Genomic DNA, 22,015 nt, shown 5'->3' with positions numbered 1-22,015 from the left:
GCCGGAGGGAGCAGCGCGGGCCAGAGGAAGCAGCTCAGCCCGCAGGTGGAAGCGCACGCCTGCGGAAGGAGCGCAAGACAGAGGGAGCAACAGAGGTCCCTGGGAGCAGCGCAGGTCAGTGGGAGCAGCACAGGAGAGACAGAGAGAGAGAGAGAGACAGAGAGACAGAGAGAGAGAGAGAAAGAGAGACAGAGAGAGAGAGAGACAGAGAGAGAAGCGGAGTCAAGAAGCAGCGCAGGCGGGGCGAGCGGACAGGCTGCAGCGAGCAGCGCAGCCTTGGGGGTTCGGCGCAGACCGGGGCTACAGCGGAGGTGAGAGGGAGGAGGAAGGCCCTCGCGGAGCAGCAGCAGCGCAGAGCAGAGGGAGCAGCGCAAAGCAAAGGGAGCGGCGCAAGCCAGAGGGAGGAGTGCATCCCACGGGAGCAGGGCAGGGTGGTGGGAGCAGCGCAGGGCGTTAGGAGTAGCGCAGGCTGATGGCAGTAGCGGAGGGAGCAGCGGGGCCCGGAAGGAGGAGCGCAGGCAGCGGCGTAGCACAGGCAGAGGGCGCGGCGCGGGCAGGGGCCCGGCGCGGGCAGCGGGCGCACAGCGGGCAGTGGGAGCACAGCGGGCTGTGGGACCTCAGCCGGCAGTGGGCGCACAACAGGCAGTGACGACGCCGGGCAGTGGGGGCACAGCAGGCAGTGGCAGCACTACGGGCTGCTCAGAGCAGCACAGGTAACAGGCAGCAGCGGTGACCAGAGGGAACAGCGCAGGCCAACCGACAATGGTGGCCGAAGGGACCAGCACAGGCCGCTGCGGGGAGACCAGGCTGGGGAGCAGCACAGAGCACAGGCAGCAGCAGTGGCCTCAGGGAGGACTGCAGGCAGTGGGAGGACGGCAGGCAGTGTGGGAGGACAGCAGGAAGGGGGAGCACGACAGGCAGTGGGGGGACAACAGGCAGTGGGGGGACAACAGGCAGTGGGCGCAGCTCAGGCCAGTCAGAGCAGCACAGATGACAGGCAGCAGGAGTGCCAGGAGGAAGCAGTGCAGTGCAGGGCCGTTGGCGAGCGCAGGCATCGGGCGTGCAGCAGGCATCAGGAGCGCAGCAGGCAGTGGGGGCACCACAGGCTGTGGGTGGACAACAGGCAGTTGTGGCACCACAGGCTTTTGGGGGACCACAGGTTCTGGGGGCGGCACAACAGGCTGTTGGGGCACAACAGGCAGTGGGGTCCAAACAGCATTACCTAGCTGATTAAATGCTAAAGATGTACAGAGTCTTAGGAGAATCCTGTTTTCATGGTTTCTTGGCTTTTGAGGAGTTAATTCATTATTTGTTGTTTTAAAACTCAGAGCAGGGATCCCTGTGTGGCGCAGCGGTTTGGCGCCTGCCTTTGGCCCAGGGCGCGATCCTGGAGACCCGGGATCGAATCCCACGTCAGGCTCCCGGTGCATGGAGCCTGCTTCTCCCTCTGCCTGTGTCTCTGCCTCTCTCTCTCTCTCTCTCTGTGACTATCATAAATAAAATAAAATAAATTTAAAAAAAAAAAAAAAAAAAAAAAAAAACTCAGAGCAAGGGTAATACTTCCTCAGTACAAACTAATTGAAAAGATTTGTGAGCTTTAAGTGGGAAGTCATCCTCCCCTTAGGCCTGCCCTCCTCCAGCTTCCCAGTATCCCTCCCTGGAGATAATACTGTTACCATTTCCTATGTAGAGGGGATTGGTTTTCAAAATAAACACCAGTGTGGAGCTCAAACTGTTTCCCACTAAATTTTTCAATATTTCATGTGGCAAGATTCCATTCCAAAAAATAATTTGCACCGAAATGAAAGGCTAGAACCAGCATTTGCATAGCTCCAGGAGCATGAAGAGATTCAGTCGGAGTCAGTGGGCATCTATGCATGCCGGACACCTGAATTATCATGGAGTCTGTGACATCTGTGCCTGGGAAAACTTTTGGGGGACATTTCAAATCTAGCAGTTGCTCTCCTGCGCCAGGAACCCTGCGGCTTTAACCCTCCAGTTCAGTCCAACTTAGGAAAACACCCAGAATGGTCCTCAATCTGCAGTACAGACAATAGACCTGCCCAAGTCCACAGGGAATTCCAGACCAGCAAAGCAGAAATACAATTTGCTGGAATTTCTTCAATCTGTGCTATAACAATTAGGGTCGTCATCAGAATCTAAATCTTAAGAAACAGTCAAAGGCTGTGTCCTCTACAAATCCTGAAGACCGACTTAACTAGATAATCGGGAAAGATCGAGCACCTAACTAGCACAAAGTAACCTCCCTGATAAGGCTGGCTGGCAATGGCCAGCAGCACGGGGCCAGGAGACAAGGCGGCCCGAGGTCCACGATCAAGCTAGCAAATAGAAGCAGGAATGGGTTAGCGTAGGTCCTCTGTAGACCCCTGACCAAGAGGGGGTCCGACATGCAAGGATTTAACTAGGGAAAATGCTGCATGAGAAATGGGGTAGCTGCTGGGGTAGGACTGTAGCAGCAGACCTCACTGCATGTCTGACCCCAGTAAGGGGGAGTGGGAAGCCATGCTGGTGGACGCATCCTAGTTACTGTACAAACTAAGGAAGGTTTGGCAAAGGTGCTGGGCAGTGTTGGAGCCTGAATCCACCACGAGAGGAAAGCTGTGTCTCCCATTCAAAGGCTGCCTCACTTTCCCCTCACACTTAGTAACTGGCAATACCACAATTCCCTGTTAGCACACATGGATGGCTTCATTGTGTTTTGAGCCAGAGTTTTCTATGGCATTTTGTGGACACCCTATCACACAGTCCCCCATTGATGGGCATTTAGACTATTGCACAAACTCTAATGCGAGGAATTTTGCATGTTTGTCATCTTGCTCCAAGGTGCATGTGTTCCATCAGAGAACACCTAGTTGGGGAATTCTGGGTCAGAACACACAGGTATTTTTAGTTTTGGTTTATAGCACTGGATTGTTCTAAGATGCTGTACCAATTTACACTCCCACTGGCCAGTATTTTTTTTTTTTAATGCAGAATCTTGGGGGCACCTGGTTGACTCAGTTAAGCATCTGCCTTTGGCTCAGGTCCCTGCCTGAGCAGGGAGCCTGCTTCTCCTTCCCCCGCCTCCCCCCCCCCCAACTCATGCACATGCTCTCTCAAATAAAGATCTTAAAAAAAAAAAACAAACAGATTTTTGGACCCCAACCCAGATTTACTAAGTCAATAGGCATTTCACCAAAGCCCCAGGTGATTCGCAAGCACATTTAAGTTTGAGAAGCTGCCAGAGCAGTGGTGCTCACCTCTGGCCACTTATTAGAATCCCCTGGGGAGAGTTCAAAAATTCTGATGCCCAGGCCACACCAGCCCAATGAAATCAGGAGGGGATGCTTTTAAAGCTCCTCGGGTGATCAGAATGTGCGAAACAATTACCTTACAAATTGGAGGTTACAAAGGACCTGCTTGATCATTATCTGCCTCTTTGAAAGTGAAGTGGAATGTAGCAAAACTGATTAAAAGTTCTGATGTAATCCCGGACTTCAATGCTTTCAGACTGAGGCAAACAGAGCAGACTTATTTAGGGCTTATTAATGTTGGAGAACAAGAGGGAGTTCCTTTACCCTACTGAAACTTTTGTTTTAACCCCATCTGTGTCCATTTAAGGCATCCCATTTCTTAACAGCCACCCCTAGACTGCCACCCCGCTGAGGGGTGGGCAGGCCTGAGACACCTCATCTTTGTTTCCTCATCTTTCTCTTATTCACTAGCTCTTAGTAAGCTTCAAACTTTCTCCCTTATAGCGAAGAGCCTCTAGACTCCCCTCAGCCTATTCCTGTTCTCATTAACCTAATGTTTTTATTACCATGTTTAAGACATAGGAGGGAAAACAGCACATTTAATAAGGCTCCCCCCAAGCTCTTTCAGTTTTGCAGCAATAAGGTGGCCCCTTAACTGCAGCAGTTAGCATGACCTGGGTAACAAGCATACTCTGAGTGACTATCTTGGTCATTATAGAGCTGCTCTCACATGACTCGCAGAGAAACTTCTGAGCTGCTTTATCTGGGGCATTCCACTTGGTTATTCATAGAGGGAGGTGGCCAGACCCCATTCTCAGGATTAACAGATGTTATAGTGGCTTGTATCCAGTCCATCAGGCTGGCTTTCTTTCAGGAATTCCTAGGTGTCTGGATCACCTAAAGCCATCTCGGATTGTTCTGTAATGAGCTCTGGGGCCGATTCAACACCAAAGACACTCCTAACTAGTTGCTTTCATAATCCGTTTCAGTAAAGGTGGCTTAGGAAACTGATCCACAAAACAAGGGTACCAATGCACAAGATAGAAACTTCACCCTATACTCCGTAGTTCCCAGTTTCTCAGCTTTGCCCTTCCTCCACGTTGACTACCTTCTTGGTGACCAGTCTACCTCAGACTTTTGCGTTGTCCCTGCAGAATCTTCCCCTTTCTAGGTGGCTTTGAGTCTAGTGGCCAAAGCTCAGACTCACTTTGGTCTAGCATCAAAGCCTGAACCAGCACTCTCCTGACTTCATCTTAACTATTACAGATGATAACCCAAGGATTGAAAATGGTGGCTTTTTCTTTGTAGCTTGCACTTTCCTTGTGCATCCAATGAACCATCTCCCAGCAGTCAGATCCATCTCTAGATTCCGACAGCAAAGTTTTTACCTTTGGTAACTCAGGAAGGGGCCCAATGAAAGACACACGGGGTAAGAACAAGGAGCACCCACGTCCTCCCCAGTAAAAGCTCAATTCCTCCGCACCTCCACACTTTCTACGTCCCGGTGACCCTGCTCCTCTGGGTTTATATGGAGGCTTTACTATGTAGTCATGATTGAGTAAATCATTGGCCACTGGTGACTGATTCAACCTCCAGCCCCTCCCCTCCCTGAGCTCAGTTCCAACCCTGTAATCACTTGGTTGCCTCTACTGACAACCAGCTCCCATCCTTAGTTGCTTTCTGAGAGGGTCGATTAACATAACAAAATACACCTTTTATTGCTCTCTTCAGGCAATTTGAAGGGTTTTAGGAGCCCTCTGTCGGGAAACGAGGCCAAAAACAAAATATGTCTTTCTTGTAATAAATCACAATATTACACTCAGGTAGAATTTTTCTTAAAACACAGCCTAAATCCTGTTACTACTATCCTGGAAACTTGAAATGGTTTTCCACCCTCTTCTGCAAAGTTGAGTTGTTTGTAAACAGATTCCTGGACCCACTGCCCTGAGCTATGGAAGCAGGATCTCTGGGATAAAGTCGGGAGTGGCCAGGAGAGTATTTAACATACTGTAAGATCTACATATATATTTGTTGAAAGAGTGAACGGATCACACATTTACATGCTTAAACTGGACTGCATATTGGAATCACCGGGTGGTGATCGTTAACAATGGGGGGGCACCTCGGAGGCTCCCACTGGGCCAATTAAATCAAAATACCTGGGGGTGGGGCAGGCTACCTCAGGTGATCAATTGTTTCAGAATTGAGCACTACTTTATTCAAGCCTTCTAATCCTCCAGCTCTAACTCACCTGGGAGTTTTGGGGATGAACTGATTTGTCTTTAGTTTTTATTTGGCCGCCCTTGTAGATTTGTTCATCTCACTTTCTCTCTCTACATCTGTGCTGTCCCATATGGTAGCTACTAGCCACACATGGCAATTAAAATTTAAATAAAAAAAAAATTCAGTTCAATTCCACTAGCTATTTTCAAGTGCTCAAAGGCAAATGGTTATTTAAAATTAAAATTCCTTAGTCTGACATTTCTAGTGTTTAATTGGCACATGTAGTTAGTGATTACCATATTAAACAAAGCCGACCAAACGAGGGCTAACAGGATGGAGAACAGTGTAGTACGTAGTTGAGTATATGCTCTAACAACTATTTTTTAAATTGAAGGAGAATGGGGGAAGCATTTTTATTTTTCAAATGTTTCAATAATCATTGGTGGTAATGAGCCCAGACACTAGTTCCTGGACCTGTTTTTGAATCACAGTTGTATTAGCTGTGTTATTAACTTCAGGTTGTTTTTTTCCCTACTTAATTATGTTTTAGGCACCTCTTTTTTTGTTTTTGTTTTAGGCACCGCTAACCTCATGCTTGATCAATTATTAACTTTGCCTTTTTTACTCCTATTTCCTGTTTACCCACTGAATGTAGAAAGCTAACGGGGACCTATGAAAACCTTTTCCTTGACATATCTGATCACGTGCAAATAGCGCCTCCTTGTCGGGAAGAACATGTACCTCTGGATTGTTTCAAGGCTTCCCTCCCTCAAGGTTTTATAACCGAACCAACTTGAGTTGGCTCCTTGGTGGGTCAGAAACTGCACCAGGTTGAGTTGGGTAGAGAAGCCTTGGGGTCAGGTCGGATGGGGCAGAAAGTCGCAGGAGCAGGCGAAGGAAACCGGCTTTCACATACCTTGAATGTTGTGTAAATGAGGCGGAGGCTCCTCTCTGGATGGAGATGTTAGTATTATAATGAGGCAAAGGTGATAGTAGGTCCTTTCAGGGGATCACTCCTGGTCCATCTGTGCAGGCACCAGTGGGGCGATGGTTTACCTCAAAAAGCCTGGGTGGTCTGGGCCTGTGGCAGGTCTTGTCAGAGCAGCCGTTGTCATCTGAGGGATGGTTTCAGGTTTCATCCTCAGAGTCAGGAGGTAAGCTGGAAAGAGCTTAAGGAAAAATGTAAGACAAAGGTTAGTCCTTGTTCTTCAAAGCCCCCTGAGGTTTTTGCTAAATTGTGTCCTGCAGTCATCCTAAGAGCCACTAGGGCTTGTCCATCCATAACATTGGCTCTGGTTATGGAAGTACCTGTGGTGGCTCACAGGTAGGATGGGCCCAAGTGAGTGCCCTGGGCATCCCTGACCAAAGCATCACTGTCAGCAGCCTTAGAAGACACAATAGATCCTGAAACCTTTTATAATACCAAATAGTAAGGACACTCTCAAAGGCAATTAGGATCAAGTCAAAAGGCACAGGAACCAACTTAATGAGGCTCCCACTAGCCCAAGATGGTACAACTTGAGCTTTAATAATGATAATGGTAATAACTGCAATGGATTGAAATCATCAAATAATGTTTAAATACACGAATTTATAATATTTAGAACGATGATGATGACTGTCACCTCTTCAAGAGGACAGGAAATCAATGTGTGGTCTTGAAAACTAATAAATAAAGGAAGTGGATCAAAGATTTATCCCACCTTCCTCTACGAACTATAATAGTGGGTAACAAATAGTGAATGAGTGGAAGTCCCTCTCTATAAAAGTATTCCAACTAATAAATGTAAAAGAAAAGGTAAAATTAGAAGAACCATTTTGCAACCCCTGGTAAGTATATATGTATATATACATATGTAGGTATTAAACCTCGGTGGCTGGTACCATCATCAAAACAGAGACAACCAGACATTATGGGCTTCCTAAAAGGAAACCATCATCATTCTGTGGTCTTGCCAGAGAGATGTGACCTGAGTCTGACAAGTCTCAGGATCCCACCGCTGAACTACAGGAAATATGGAGGACAAAGAAACATAGTGAACTACGTCAAGAGTGCTGTTAGTTACCCACAACAGCATAACAAATTACCCCAAAACTTAGTGGCTTAAGGCAACAATTCACACTTATTATACTCATAGTTTCTGGAATTCAAGAATGGTTTGACAGGATGGTTCTGGCTCCAGCTCACACTTGAAATCACAGACAAGATGTTCACTGGGGCTGAAGTTATCTGAAGGCTTGACTGGGGCTAGAGTAGCTATTTCCAAGGTGGCGTAGCCACCAGGCTGTCAGGTTAATGCTGGCTGTTGGTGGGAGGCCTCAGGTTCCCCCTGCATGGGCCTCTCCCAGGCTGCTTCAATGTCCTCCTGAGGTAATGGCTGGCTTTTCCTGCTGACTAATCCAAGACACAAAACCAGAAGCTGCACATCCTTTATGATCAAGTCTCATAGACCACATGCTATCACTTTGCTTGTATTCTGTTGGTGACACAGACCAACCCTGACACCAGGTAGGGGAGGCTACACAAGTACGTGAAGTGAGGATCACCAGCACCCATCCTAAAAGCTGGAAAGTACAAGTATGCAATCCGCAAACTCCACCCTGTAAAGACATGACTGTTCAAATAGTCTAGGTTCTTTCTTTCCCAAAGATTATTTATTTGAGAGAGAGAACGAGTGCACACACGAGCAAGCACGAGCTGGGGGAGAGGGAGAGGGAGAGGGAGAAGCAGACTCCCTGCTGAGGAGGGAGCCTGACTTGGGGCTCGATCCCAGGACTCTGAGATCATGACCTGAGCTGGAGACAGATGCTTAACTGACTGACTGAGCCACCCAGGCACCCCATTCTAGGCTCTTCATCAGATAGATTGTACGCAGAAAAAAAAGGAATGAGCCAGTAGCCTACAGTTTGAGACAGACTTAAAAGACATATCAAATTTTAAAATATGGGCAAAACTATATGTCCTATCCAGGTACACACATCTGGGTAATAAAACAATCAAAACCTGCACAGAAGTGGTTACAAGAAAACCCAAAGTGATGGTTACTTATGGAGAGGGGGAAGGAAGGGACCGGGAATGGGTACATAGAAGGGGCTTTGAGGTGGCTAGCAAAATTCTTTCTTGACCTGGTGACAGTTACAGTGTGCTTAACTTAGAATACTTCACTAAGGCATGCGTTCACTTTATGTGATTTCCTGTATCTATTTCCTTTTATGATGAGAATACTTAAGAAAAAATTAGAGATCTTAGCCTGAGGTACAATGTTGAATCATCCTGAGGATATTTGTTGGACTTTGTGCAGAAGTCAGAGTTCCTTTAAACAATATAAATTAGGAGGCCAAAATATAGGTCTTTCTAAAGACCTTTTTCAAAAGTACGAAATGATGCAATGCAAGCATGCCAACACATTTACAACATTTCTACTAATCTTTTCTCCCACCTCTCTTCAAGGTAGTAAAAGTAAGTCATTTCAAATGACCTCATGAACTATAGAGGCACAAATACTCTTTTTCCTCAAATTCAAGTTACTGTCTTTGGAATGCGAATAGGAAACTGAATGTGATGAAATGTCCTTCCACCTACCTTTTATGAAAAGAATTGTTATTGCAAGTAGCACCAGTATCCCAGGCCTGCTTTCTGAATCAAAGATGAAGTCCACATCTTCCTACCTCCTCTGTCAATAAGCTTTTAGTTTCCCAAATATTAACAGAGATAACCTCCTAGCAAAAGATGTAGTTCTCATGTTTCCTTACAAAGCCCTAGAGGAAGGAAAAAGAAAACACACTACCCTAATCCCAAGTAATTTCTCAGCTTTGCAGTTAAAACAGAAAATCAAATCAAACAGAAAATCATCTTTTTTCTTAAGTGAAAACTATTTTGCACTAAAAATCAGGGCTATTTTTACCAGTAGATGGCTAAGTAAATAGATCCCATGGGGTATCTTTGAATTTTCTAAAAGCTGTTACAAGTTGGGGGCCACTCATTTTTGGTGGAGAGAAACCAGTTCCTGATCTTCCCTTCAACCAATCCCCTAAAGTCACCTGAATTCCCCTGTGTGCTTATTTTTCTGTTATGCCTCACCTTCATTTCCAGGAATAATCTTTTACTTTTAAATTTTATTACTTTTCAGGGGAGGGGAGAAGAGAGCAAGTACACATACATACATGCATGCTCATGTGGGGGAGGCAGAGGGAGAGGGACAGAATATCAAGCAGACTCCATGCACTGAGCCCAATGCAGGGCTGGATCTCACTACCCTGAGATCATGACCTGAGCCAAAATGAAGAGTCTCACACTCAACCGACTGAGCCACCCAGGTGTCCTAGGAATAATCTTTTAAAACCTGGGTAGGCAACAAGGAAAGAAAAAGCCCAATGAAAGTGTCATTGGAATATTTGGGGCTAGCCAAAGTTTAAAGCAGAAGAAATTTCTGGAGCTTTTTCATGCATCTGTCAGTAGTCCAAGCCTATATTGCCTTCACAATCTGGGGTTCTGTTTTTTTTTTCTTTTCCCCTTTTCTTATTTTCCTTTTTTTTTTTTCATTTTAGAAATTAAATTTTATGATTTGGGATTGGTTCAGGAATCTTGAGGTATTGCCAAATTACCTGAACCAGGTGGGTAGTTTCTCTGTCTATATTGTTTGATGAAAGCAAGTGTTATTCATATCATTATTATATATGAATTTAATTCAAATCAATTCAATAAACACTGAGAATATTCAGTGTCAGAATTTTTTAACCATCAAATATACTACACCAATATGGTATTTTTCTGTCAGTGGCATTTTGAGCAGAGCTTAGATGTATAGAAGCAGATTCTCCAACCATAGGGTACCTCAAAAGGCCAAGGATTTAAGGAAACAAAGCCTGGATTCTGACCAACAGAATATTTTATGTGTCTACAACACGTAGGTAGGCAGAGGAGGGAGAATGCTTCCCTGCTGGTTTCCCGTGCTTTTAATCGGTGGTCACCTGTGCCTTGGTGGGGTGAGATTAACTGATAAATTCAACATAGGACTGATCACCTGGAAGGACAGAGGAGTGGTGCTCTGGGTGTGTTCACTGGGGAATAGACCTTGGAATTCACTCCTTTTGAAAATTTTTCTTTAAAAACATTTAGGAAAGCTCACCCAAACAAATACATGTTCCATCCATCAATCTAGTTAGCACTTCTCAAAGGGGTTTTGCACCAGAACCATGTGGTAAGGGAGTTAAGAATACACATAAGTGGCTCCAGCCAAGACTCCTTGATTCTTAGGTCTAGGGAGGTCTAGGCAGATGATGGTGAAAGCTCCCTAGGTGGTCACCCTCTCACCATGGCTTCCATTCTCCACATGCTGCCCATGTGAAGGAGTCCTTGCAGGCTCACTCTTCACAAATTTGGGGATGAACATCCTAAAGTCCTATCAAATCCCGAGGGAGGACGGCAATAGAGAGATGTTTGAAAAATCTCCCCAGTTGATTCAAACAGGCCTCCTCATTTCCCTACTTACACCAAGAATCACAGCTCTACAATTTATCCTTGGATTAAATGATACATCGGAAAGCAGTTTCACTGGACAAAAACATTTTGATCCCCAGCCCTGTTTAAGAATTGCTCTTTGAAACCCTTGAAGTTGAGCATTTCCGTTGGCCTTACAAGAACATATATATCAAACTTGTCTATTTGTCACAGGGTCAGTGATGAAGTCCTTGCTCACTTTTTTACTGATCCCTTTGCTAGGACTGAGGAAGAACAGAACCTCTCCCTAAGAATTAGTTGATGCTGTATGGACCCTGGATCATGTAATTGTCTGTTTCTCTTTGTCTTGGCTATTTGAAAGCTCAGAACCAAATCTGTGGCCCCAACATGGATGCTGAACAGTTTACTGTTTTCTTTCTATAAGTTTACTTATAGTTTACTTACTATTTAAATCTAAAATTTAAATTTTAATTTGTTTTCTTACCTAATTTCTTCTCTTATTTTTAAATTTAACCTCATCTCTGTTTAAACATATTCCAATTGATACATTTGAAATATGGAAATATGCTTATCAGTACATTTGACACAATGTATAAGTGTACATGTAGCAATTGAAATACCTATAAATGACTGATAAATTTGCAGCAACTGACGGGTTTAAAAAGTATGCAACATTTTATATTTGTGTTATGTCCATTCTTGGAAGATAGCCAGCCTGGTATAAACAGACAACAAACAGCTGATAGAGACTATTGCTTTGTAGATTTACTGATGAAATGCCTGGTGATTTAAAAAGAATGTAACTGACTATTGGTGGGGGAAGTGGGGTCCAATGAGTGTTCATTTTAGACAGTGGCTTTTCTAGATGATTCTCATCCAGGGCCTTCCAAAAGAGGATTACTTGGGGAAGCTGAGGCATCTTAAAGCCTTTTAGTTCTGGAGTAACTCAGGTCTGTCTGATGACCTACACCCAAACTGATGATCCTTTCTACATTCTTGTTCTCACTGATGTTTGATCCATCAGAGTCCCTAGTGTCTTCTTTGGATTAACGGGGAACCCAGAAACAAAAACTTTACATTTTTGCATACATGTGCACACATACACATTGTATAAACTGTATTTCCAGAAAAATGACCTTTAAAAAGGAGCCATTCCTCTTCATCAATCCTTCTATTCCTTCTTACTCCTATTTCCCAACTGTGGTGGTATGTACTTTATATGGTGCATATATATTCTTTAAAAATAAGAGAATGGAAAAAAAAAAAAAAAATAAGAGAATGGCATCCTATGAATATCTGCTTTAAATCTGGACTTATTTTCTTCTCCATGCTGGTGAGATCCTTTATAATATACTATAAAATGAGGCCCCAATTTCCTCAGCCTATAAAATATCCAGAGGTATTCAAAGCTTCCTTCAAAATGCTGGAAACCACACCATCTGAGACCAGTCCCAGGGCAATGGCCTAGGCCTCACATATGGGGAGGAAGCTGCTAAAATCCCACCCCAAAAGTGTTCAGTGTTCCTTCTCTCTGGAAATCTGCTCTCATCTGAGTGTAATGTGTCCTGGTGGAAAGAGCACGTGTGAGGCTGGCTGGGGGCTGCTGAGACCCTGTGAGTGGGTGCCAAGGGCAGAGGGGGGCTGCCTGGAAATCATGGAACTTGAAAGTGATGAACTTGGACTTGACAGGGTTTGCTTGCTTAGTTGTTTCTGGTTCCCCTGCAGCCCATTCAGAGATTTGGCCTTAATAGGCAAGGTGCCCTCAGAAGTTCTGGAAAACGACCAAAGAAGGTTCTAGGGCCTTATGTCATGAAGAGAAAAATCATCCCCTTAGACACATGCTGGACAATAGACCTCTGCAATGAGGCACAAGTTCTTTAATGTGCTGTCCCACATGGTTGCCACTAGGCACGTTATGGCTACTGAGCACTTGAATGTGTCTAGTACAGCAGGGAAACTGAATATTTTCATTTTAATTAATTTAAACTTAAATCACTGCATATGGGTAGTAGCTACTGTACTGGACACGCAGCCTTTGACAACATCATGAGGATAGTGAAGTACGATTTGGCTTGCGGACATGCTACATGCTAGGCCTGCTCCTAAGTATTTCTTAGCTACTTTCTATGTTTCAAAGGCTGTGATCCCTGAAGATTTGTATCGACCCAACTTGCCCATCTCTGTCATTCCTTCAATAGGTTCCTCCTTCGCAAATAAATGTGTTTTCTTTCTTCCTAACCCACTTCTTGCACAGAGGGACAGAGGACGGGGCTGCCCGCCAGCGCTCTATCCCATGGCTCAACTCAAGAGGCTGAGAGCTGCAGTGAAACACTGGGACACCTGCACCCCAATGTTTATAATAGCAATGTCCACAATAGCCAAACTGTGGAAGGAGCCTCGGTGCCCATCGAAAGATGAATGGATAAATAAGATGTGGTCTATGTATACAATGGAATATTCCTCAGCCATTAGAAACGACAAATACCCACCATTTGCTTCGACGTGGATGGAACTGGAGGGTATTATGCTGAGTGAAGTAAGTCAACTGGAGAAGGACAATCATCATATGGTTTCACTCATATAGGGAATATAAAAAATAGAGAAAGGGATCATAGGGGAAAGGAGAGAAAATGAGTAGGAAATATCAGGGAGGGAGACAGAACAGGAGAGACTCCTAACTCTGGGAAACGAACAAGGGGTAGTGGAAGGGGAGGTGGGCGGGGGGGGAGGAAACGGGGTGACTGGGTGATGGGCACTGAGGGGGGCACTGGATGGGATGAGCACTGGCTGTTACGCTATATGTTGGCAAATCGAACTCCAATAAAAAATACACTATTAAAAAAAAAAAAGAGGATGAGCTTGTCCCTCAGGGAGGGAGGATCTGCTGAGTCAGATCTCTCCAACAGAGGGCTGAGGCCTTCTGCCTTGACAGACTCCACTCCCTTCTTTAAACAAAATGCCAGGTGAATTTAAATTACTTACAGATGAGAAATGTAGGTCATTGACAAGGCAAGAGCCTGAACAAACCGTTAGCTAGACAAGAGCTACTTCTAGTTGAACTGAAGCCGGGGCTGTGTGGTGGCTAAAAATCAACACACGGGGGGATCCCTGGGTGGCTCAGCGGTTCAGCGCCTGCCTTTGGCCCAGGATGTGATCCTGGAGTCCCGGGATCAACTCCCGCATCGGGCTCCCGGCATGGAGCCTGCTTCTCCCTCTGCCCCCGCCCCTCTGTGTCTATCATGAATAAATAAATAAAATCTTAAAAAAAAAAAAATCAACACACGACCCTAAGTTTGGGTTTGCTCACCAAGCCACACGTTAATTCCCCACAAGTGGTAACTCTGGCAGTATTAAGCCCAATAAGGAACTTGGCCCAGATAGTCAAGCGTCGCAACCACGTTTTTACAGTCTTCATCTGGATCGTTGCCTGGCCCCCAAATCTGACAGTAGCAACCAAAAACTGTACCCGAGGCACATGAAAAACTGTAGTGTGTCTATCAATGCAACAATTAATTTTAAAAATATAGGTTAGCAATGACTAAATGCCAGTCCCTAAACTGGGAGCTGGAAATATGAAAAGAAGGAAACCAACTCTCTGCCTTCAAGTTGCTTACTGGCTAGTGGCAGGAATAGCAGGAAAGACCCAAATATTGTAATAGGCTATGGTAAGGACTCTCATGAAAGAGTGGATGGGAGACCAAGATGGCACACCGAAGAGCCCAGACAGCCTGAGGCTTCACCAAGGGAGCTTCCTGGAGGAGGTGGTATAGGAACTGGACCTGAAAGCATGGTAGGCATTTGCCAAGTGAGTGAGAACACTGTGGACAGAGGCATCTGTCTAAAGGCACAGAAGAAGGAGAAGCTTGGTGTATTTGGAGGAGATGAGATGGTATATTCTGACCCTCAGTGTGTAAGCCATGCATATTGTAATGATTTGGACCACAGAGAACTGCTGAAAGTAGAAAGAAAGTCAAATGAACCCTTTTGCTCCAAATTCCATGACCCAGAGACAGCCACCATTAACTTTTTGATGTATCTGTATAGACTGTATACAAAGCTTTGAAAAATAGTGCTTTGCACATAGTAACTGCTCAATAAAGTTAGCTCAATAAATGCCAACCCTGTGTACATGTGTGAACACATATGTATGGAACAGCCACAAATTCCAGAAGCAGGCCCCCTGATTCTCTCCCAAACATGAATCTGTCCACATTCTTCTAGATGTCTCCTTCCACTTCCATGCCTGGAAATCATCAGAGCAAGTTTGATATCTTTGTTGTTGGTACACAATCTTGGCATAGAGCTTTGAGGCCCCCAAGTGTCATGCTTTTGCTGGAAGGTTGTTTTAGAACCTCTCACCCACAAATTTCAGCTCGTTGAGGGCCATTCCCCATTTGAACCCTGGAGGGATCTCCCCAGGAGCACTGCCTTGGAAGCCTTATGCTGCCATTTTAAATCTATGTCTAGTCTCTTGCTATTCAAAGTGTGGTGCATGGATCACCTGTACTGGCACCACCTGGGAGTGCTGGGTGTTGGCAAATTGAATTTATAAATAATTTTTTTTTTTTTTAAGGCAGAACCTCAGGTCCCATCAGATCAGAATCTGCACTAAAGATCTCCTGCTGATTCAGGTACACAGCTCAGTTTGAGAAGCTCTGGCCTAGTCAACACAATGCCTTTGCCTGAGGGAACCCCAAGTGCTGGCACTTGTCCTCAGCCCTGCCTCCCCATTCCCCTTTTCCCTCACATGTCCAGGCTTCCTGAAAGAGAGATCAGTCAATCTCTCCATTGTGCCTCGTGGCATTTTCTTCTTGCTTTAACTAGGGGCCCTTTATTTTCTTCCTGACCGTCTCTACATCCCCAGTAATCCTCAGTATTGCCACTCTGTGCCTTGATCCTCTACTGGTCCTTCCTGGGGGCTTCCATCCCTCTGGCCTCAGCTTCACTCCTACAGCTAGGCAGAAAACACACAGTACAGTCTTAGGGCATATGACCCACATCACTGCCTGCTGTAGCTTCAAATCCCAGACAGTTGTATGATCTTGGGCAAGTTATGTCCTTTCTCTGTACCACTTGGTGGCTCCCCAATTCGTTTGCTGTGGTCACACATCCACACCACTGTGTAAATCGAACCTCAGGTCATTGTTGCCAGCTGGCCATCTCTACCATCTCTAAGCTAACCTGTGCCAACGTGAAACTCAGAGAACCATTCCAGAGACAGTAAAAGGACTATTTTCCTGAGTGCGATTTACGTAGATGTAGACGTAGACTGGCAAGCTGGTAGCCTCACCCGCAGGATAACACAAGGGTAACTATTTTTCTTGGTACTACTTAGAAAGAAGTAGGTTTGAAGCAGGTTCTTTGGTAGCTTCCCGCTCAGTCAAAGGCTTTAATAAAGCCAGGTTGACGCACACTTTCTCAACATTCTTTTTATCTAGGTAGAGAGAAGCTGCCAAAGAGCTGATCTGGATATGCTAAAAATTACCCAGATCCGCCACTTTGCTGGTGTATAAAATGTATAACTATATGAGATAAATTTTAATTTTAAAAAGAAAGTCCTTTAAAAAATAAACTGTAAATACTTAAAATAAGTGAGCCTACCCTAAGCAAGACACTGGGAAACCTAGCTCCTAGCTTAACGGAGGAGTTGACGAGAAAATAATGCGGAGTGAGGGTGGGCACAGGGGAGGAGTGGGATGGCCACAACCACAGAACAGTGGAAGTCAGAGCCAAGGCATGAGAGTACGCACATGTACGTGAGGGAAAAGCGTTATTTTGTCCATGTAACTGATTTTGAAACCCAGTACGATTTGCACTACTATTTATCCTAAAGAAAGCATTCAATCCTGACTAAAAAGAAATCAGAGAATCGTGCTACCTAGTTGATGATGCCCTTGACACTCATTCTTCCTGCGGTCTCCTCTGCGACCAAGGCGCTTCGGTATCAGGAGCAGAGACGTCATTAGCTCTGACACATCACTCACTGGCCCTCTTAGGTGATGGCACCAAGTCTGTAATAAAATCCTCGACCTTTAGGTCACAATGATGTCTCCCTGGTTTTTGAGCTGTTGTGCAATGTGATTCTAGTCAGTATAAATCAAAAGGTTAGGGAAAGAACCCAAACTGTACTTCTAAAGTATTTGGCCCGTGGCTTAATTTTGTTAAGAACCCTATCAATTGGGGGGCACCTGGGTGGCTCAGGGCATGATCCCAGGGTCCTGGGATCAAGTCCCACATTGGGCTCCCCGTGGGGAGCCTGCTTCTCCTTCTCCCTCTTCTTGTGTCTCTACCTCTCATGAATAAATAAAATCTTTAAAAAAAAGAACCCTATTCATTAGATATCAAATTCTTACAGCAAAATGTTACATTGCCATGGGTGAACCTTAAAATCACTATGCTCAAAAAGCCAAATATGAAGACCACATATTACACAATTCCATTTATGTGAACTGTCCAGAAAAGGCAAGTCTAGAGAAACAAAGTTATATGTGCACATAGATAGTAGGGATCTTTTGGGGATGATGGAAATGTTCTCAAACTGGATTGTGGGGATGGTGGCACAACTCAGTAAACTTACTAAAAATCATTGCACTGTACATTTCAAGTGGGATAAGTTTGTGATATGAAATTGTATGTCAAAAGAGCTGTTTAAAGTTCTCATTGCCACACTTCACTATCAGTAGCATCATGGTGACCTTCTTTTGGGGCTTAGGGACTTTGAAGCAGCTCACTCCAGCTCTTTTAGCCATACATCTTTTGTTCTTTGATCACCACCTTTAGTTTGTGAAATGGATACGGTAAACGCAGAGATCTGCAGTATTTTTGGGAATAAGTAGAGGTTGGAGACACATCTCTGATGCCATGTAATGTTTGTGAATTTTTAGTACCCTGGCACTATTATAATTGTTGTTATCAGCTTACTGGAGCAATAAGATGAAGACTGGAAAATCAAAACCATTCTGGCTGTTGCAAGCTGATTTGTGTTCTTTTTGAGTCTTAAATTCAGAGTTGGACAGAAAATTGCCTACTTTACTCTAGCCCCTCTCTGTGTGGGGCTGGATAGTTTTTTAAAGACTTCATTTTTGGGGAGAGATTTTAGGTTCATGGCAAAACTGAGAGGAAGGTACAGAGGTTTCCCATATGCCCCCTGCCCTCCCCTACTCTCAACATCCCCAGCAGAGGGACATTTGTTACAGTCAAGGAACCTGTGTTGACACATCATCATTATCCAGAGTCCACAGCTTACAGTAGGGTTCCCTCTTAGTGCTGTGCATTTTATGGGTTTGGACAAATGTACCATGATATGTATCCATCATTATTGGGGCTGGACTTTTGAGTTTAAAACTACAGGAAATGCTGGGCATTCCTGGAAAAATAATACAGTATCTACAGAGTCATGACGTATCTGATATACACAGTTGTCTTAATCCTCTTATTCCCTTTTGGAGGTTTGCCAGGTAGATACAGCTGAACCTGTTATGAATTTATCCATGTATCATCTAAGGATTTATTTGAGAGAGTGCACATGCAAGCAAGGGGAGGGTTGGGGAGAAGAGAGAGATCCTCAAGTAGGCTGAGTGCAGATCCCACAACCCTGAAATCATAACCTAAGCCGAAGCCAAGAGTCAGACGCTCAACTGACTGAGCCACCCAGGCACCCCGTTACAAAGTTAGAAAGACTTGGGGGAGATTAATGGCCAAATCCTACTGCATTGTTCCACTCTTCTTAAAAACTGTTGCTTGGAGACTAAATGTGATCTATAGAAACAATTCTGTTCTTCTTTACCTTGATGTGATTTGTCAAGGGGCTTGGCTGCCAAACCGATTTCCTATTATTGTGTCTAACTGTAGGGCACATGAAAATAGATTTCTTAAAAAGTTAGCATGGCTTGCTGCTAGTACAGAATGTGTGTCAGAACCCATTTCATGGCAAATGAAAGTGTTAGATAAGATAAGCAGTGTTAAGCCTTCTGTGGGACTTCTCTGGCATGTCCTTCATTTAATCCAGCAGATGTTTAAAGCTTATCTTTTCTTAGTGATCTGAAATGTTTAGCAATAGCTGGAAGAATTTTTCTTTTACTTAGCTGTTCCGGTTTCAAAACATTCTTGATTTTAATCTTATCAAGACGGCAATCTTGAGCACTTACTGAAATAATGGTTTTGTAGGTGCTCCTGATAACCAAAGGCCTCCTCCTTCCAGGTCTTTGAGACCAAGCCAACTGCCAAAACTGGCTGAGAAAAGTGGTCTGAGATGTAGGCTATTTACCAGCCACCAAGTTGGCCTGCTACAATTCCCTACAGTAGGCAGAATAGACATTCCTAGGACAGAGAACGAGCACAGCAGGCAGCCTGAGCCCCCAAGTCCTACGGGGTGATGTGGAGGTGAACCCAGGATCGTGTCCTGAGCCGAAGGCAGACACTCAACCGACTGAGCCACCCAGGTGCCCCTAGGATTTGTCTCTTTGGAGCAAGTTCAAAGTCCTGCTAACCACATGGCCAGTGCTCCTAAGCTATTAGGAATCTGAGGCTGGGCACAAAAGACCTCGGAACAGATCCATGATGGTATGGAAGACAGACCACAGGCTCAAGAATTTCAAACAAGACACTGGCACTTATAAGAACTTTTATCTAAAGGAAGAGGAGACTATTTAAGCCAGGGACTGGGAAATCCCACACCCCTTAACGCATCAAAAGTAGGAGCTGTGTTTTTAGAGCTGGGCATATCTGAAACATTCATCAGTCCTCCAACCCCTTGTGTAAAAATGACTTTGGATTCCTAAACAAGCTTCAAAAGACTAAGTTGATACTTTTCACTGAGACCAAGGGGACTCAGAGACACTTAGCTTAGAACAAAGGGAAGCATGCCAGCGATGGAGCTGCTGTCTCTCAGCCCCGACTCACACTTCCACATTTCTGCTTTGCCAGGTGCCCCCAGCTAGGCTCTTCCATGAGGGGACACTAGAGGACAGAGAAGGCTGTGCTCCCTCTACTCTGGTTTCTGTTAGTGTCTCCCAGGAATGGTCCCTCTCCTTGGCCCTCGCAGCTCGTTCCAGTTCCTGCTGTTTCCCTAGGTCAGAAGATCAGCCTTATCACAACTGCTCAGCTATATCGGAACCATGAGATCAATCAGAACCCCACTCAAACATCTGACTTATAGCCCCACAGGGACCCTCCTACAATCTTCTGCATTCAGATAACCCCAATCTCTTCCCACCAAGCCTGGCAACTGCTTCCAGCACATGCTATTTCAGAGATACCTTCATTGTCCCTTTGCCCGTCTCCAGTCTTCCAACACCAGTTTAGCCAATTTCGTTTATTAAATGCATCATTAAAATAAATGTTGTGAATTCTGTCTTGCTGTCAGGACTGGGACTAAATCAGGGCGTAGGATGATGAAGACTGAAAGGCGGCCACAGTATGTGTTCACATGACGGAAACGTTAATTAGTCGACCTCTTTGATTCTCAGAGTAAGTGACATCAAGCTCTGCTAATGATGGAGGGACTGATGCCATCAATGGTGGCAGTGTCCCTTCGTTACTCTGAGCTGTGTTCTCCCTACATGTGTCATTGGCTCTGCGAAACAACAGTCAAGCACATTATGCATCATGGGACGCAAGCACAGGATCCTATGTTCTAGTGACAATTGTTCCGGTGCCTACGTCTCACCTTACAATAGCTCTATATTTGTCATCATATCATAAGGAAGTGTGATCCATGCCAGATGTCACCATGTTCTATTTAAAGTTTTTCTGAATGATAGGCATTTCCACATTATGTGGACAACTGGTAATAAAGGGAAATCACTCTGAGAAATGTAAGGGAAGGAGATATTTAGTAGAATCCCAGGACCTGCTTCTGGCCCTGTGCTCCACAAAGCCATCTTTGGCAATGTTCTCGTAGTCTCCTCTGGGCAGGATTACCACAACATAGCTGGCCTCCTTGGGGGGTGGGGGACAGCTGTTTAAGTCCGTATCTCACACCTGAAGACAGATAGCCTATATTTTTTCTTATAAAAATAACTCAAGGGGCCATAAGATGAAACATGCCTCCTGAGGAAAGAATACAACACTGCCTATGAACCTGCCAAAGACACTGAACTTGAGTCCATTCAGACCTCTGGATCCAGATGAGAGTGGAAGGAAATAAAGAAGACAAAGGTCAGGGTCAAACTGTCCCAAAATAGAAAATAGCAGAATCCAGACAGTGGGAAATGTTATAGGTCAAATGGCCTTAATTTTTCAACAGATAAACTGTAAGAAAAGAAAAGCAGAGAGGAAACCTATGGATTCAAAGAAATTCAAAAGATATACCAAGTTTTGGGGGTGCCTGGCTGGCTCAGTCGGTAGAGCATACGACTCCTGATCTTGGGGTTGTGAGTTCAAGCCCCATGTTGGGTATGGGGCCTACTTAAAAAAAATTAAAAGAAAAAAGATTCAAAAGATATATCAAGTTTTTCAAAATGAGTAAGACCAACCTACAATGTCTAAGGAGAAACACTGTGCAAGAGAACGATAAAGATATGCCAGGAAGTGATTGTTGTGAAAGTCAAGTGGCTCCTTTTGGGGCTGTGACCAAGACCAGGTACCTGCAGGGCTTCTAGGATAGCTGCCAGAGCTCCATTTCTTGACCGGCACTGTGGTTATGAAGGTATTTCTCTCATAAAAATTCATTAAGCCATGCTTTTGTGGTGTGTAGGGATTTGTATTTGTACTCTCTGTCACAATAAAGACTGGGAAAGAGACATGTAGGCCCTGAAAGCCTGACACTGTTAGCGAGGCTTCGATGTTGCTGGCAGTTAGCCTGGTACTCACAGCTGGGGCTTCGCGTTGTCCTGGTCAACGTAAATGTTTGACGGAGCACCAACATCACATAAGGCCAGTCTGTGAACAGGATGGATCCAGACAAAACCAAGACCACCCCATAATCATGTGTGAATACAGAAGACAAGACAAAAATGACCAAACATGTCCCTCCCTCTCCTGGCAAATATGAGCGACTGCTGCTTCTACCAATATAGTTTTGGCCTCAGGTTAGTCCTTCTGCTTTATAAATAAGATTGGATCTAAGACACCTAAT

At 44.8% G+C, this 22,015-nt stretch overlaps 1 non-coding gene across 1 annotated transcript; it reads left to right on the top strand.

Moving 5' to 3' along the window:
- Positions 1 to 21,263: 21,263 nt before the first annotated feature.
- On the top strand, positions 21,264 to 21,336 carry TRNAR-CCU. Its single transcript has one exon. It is a non-coding gene; the product is annotated as a tRNA-Arg (tRNA).
- Positions 21,337 to 22,015: the final 679 nt, after the last annotated feature.

Source organism: Vulpes lagopus, chromosome X (assembly GCF_018345385.1).
Source record: "Vulpes lagopus strain Blue_001 chromosome X, ASM1834538v1, whole genome shotgun sequence".
Lineage (NCBI taxonomy): Eukaryota > Metazoa > Chordata > Mammalia > Carnivora > Canidae > Vulpes > Vulpes lagopus.
Note: the sequence above shows the minus strand (reverse complement) of the source record. Positions and strands in the feature narration are given on the sequence as shown.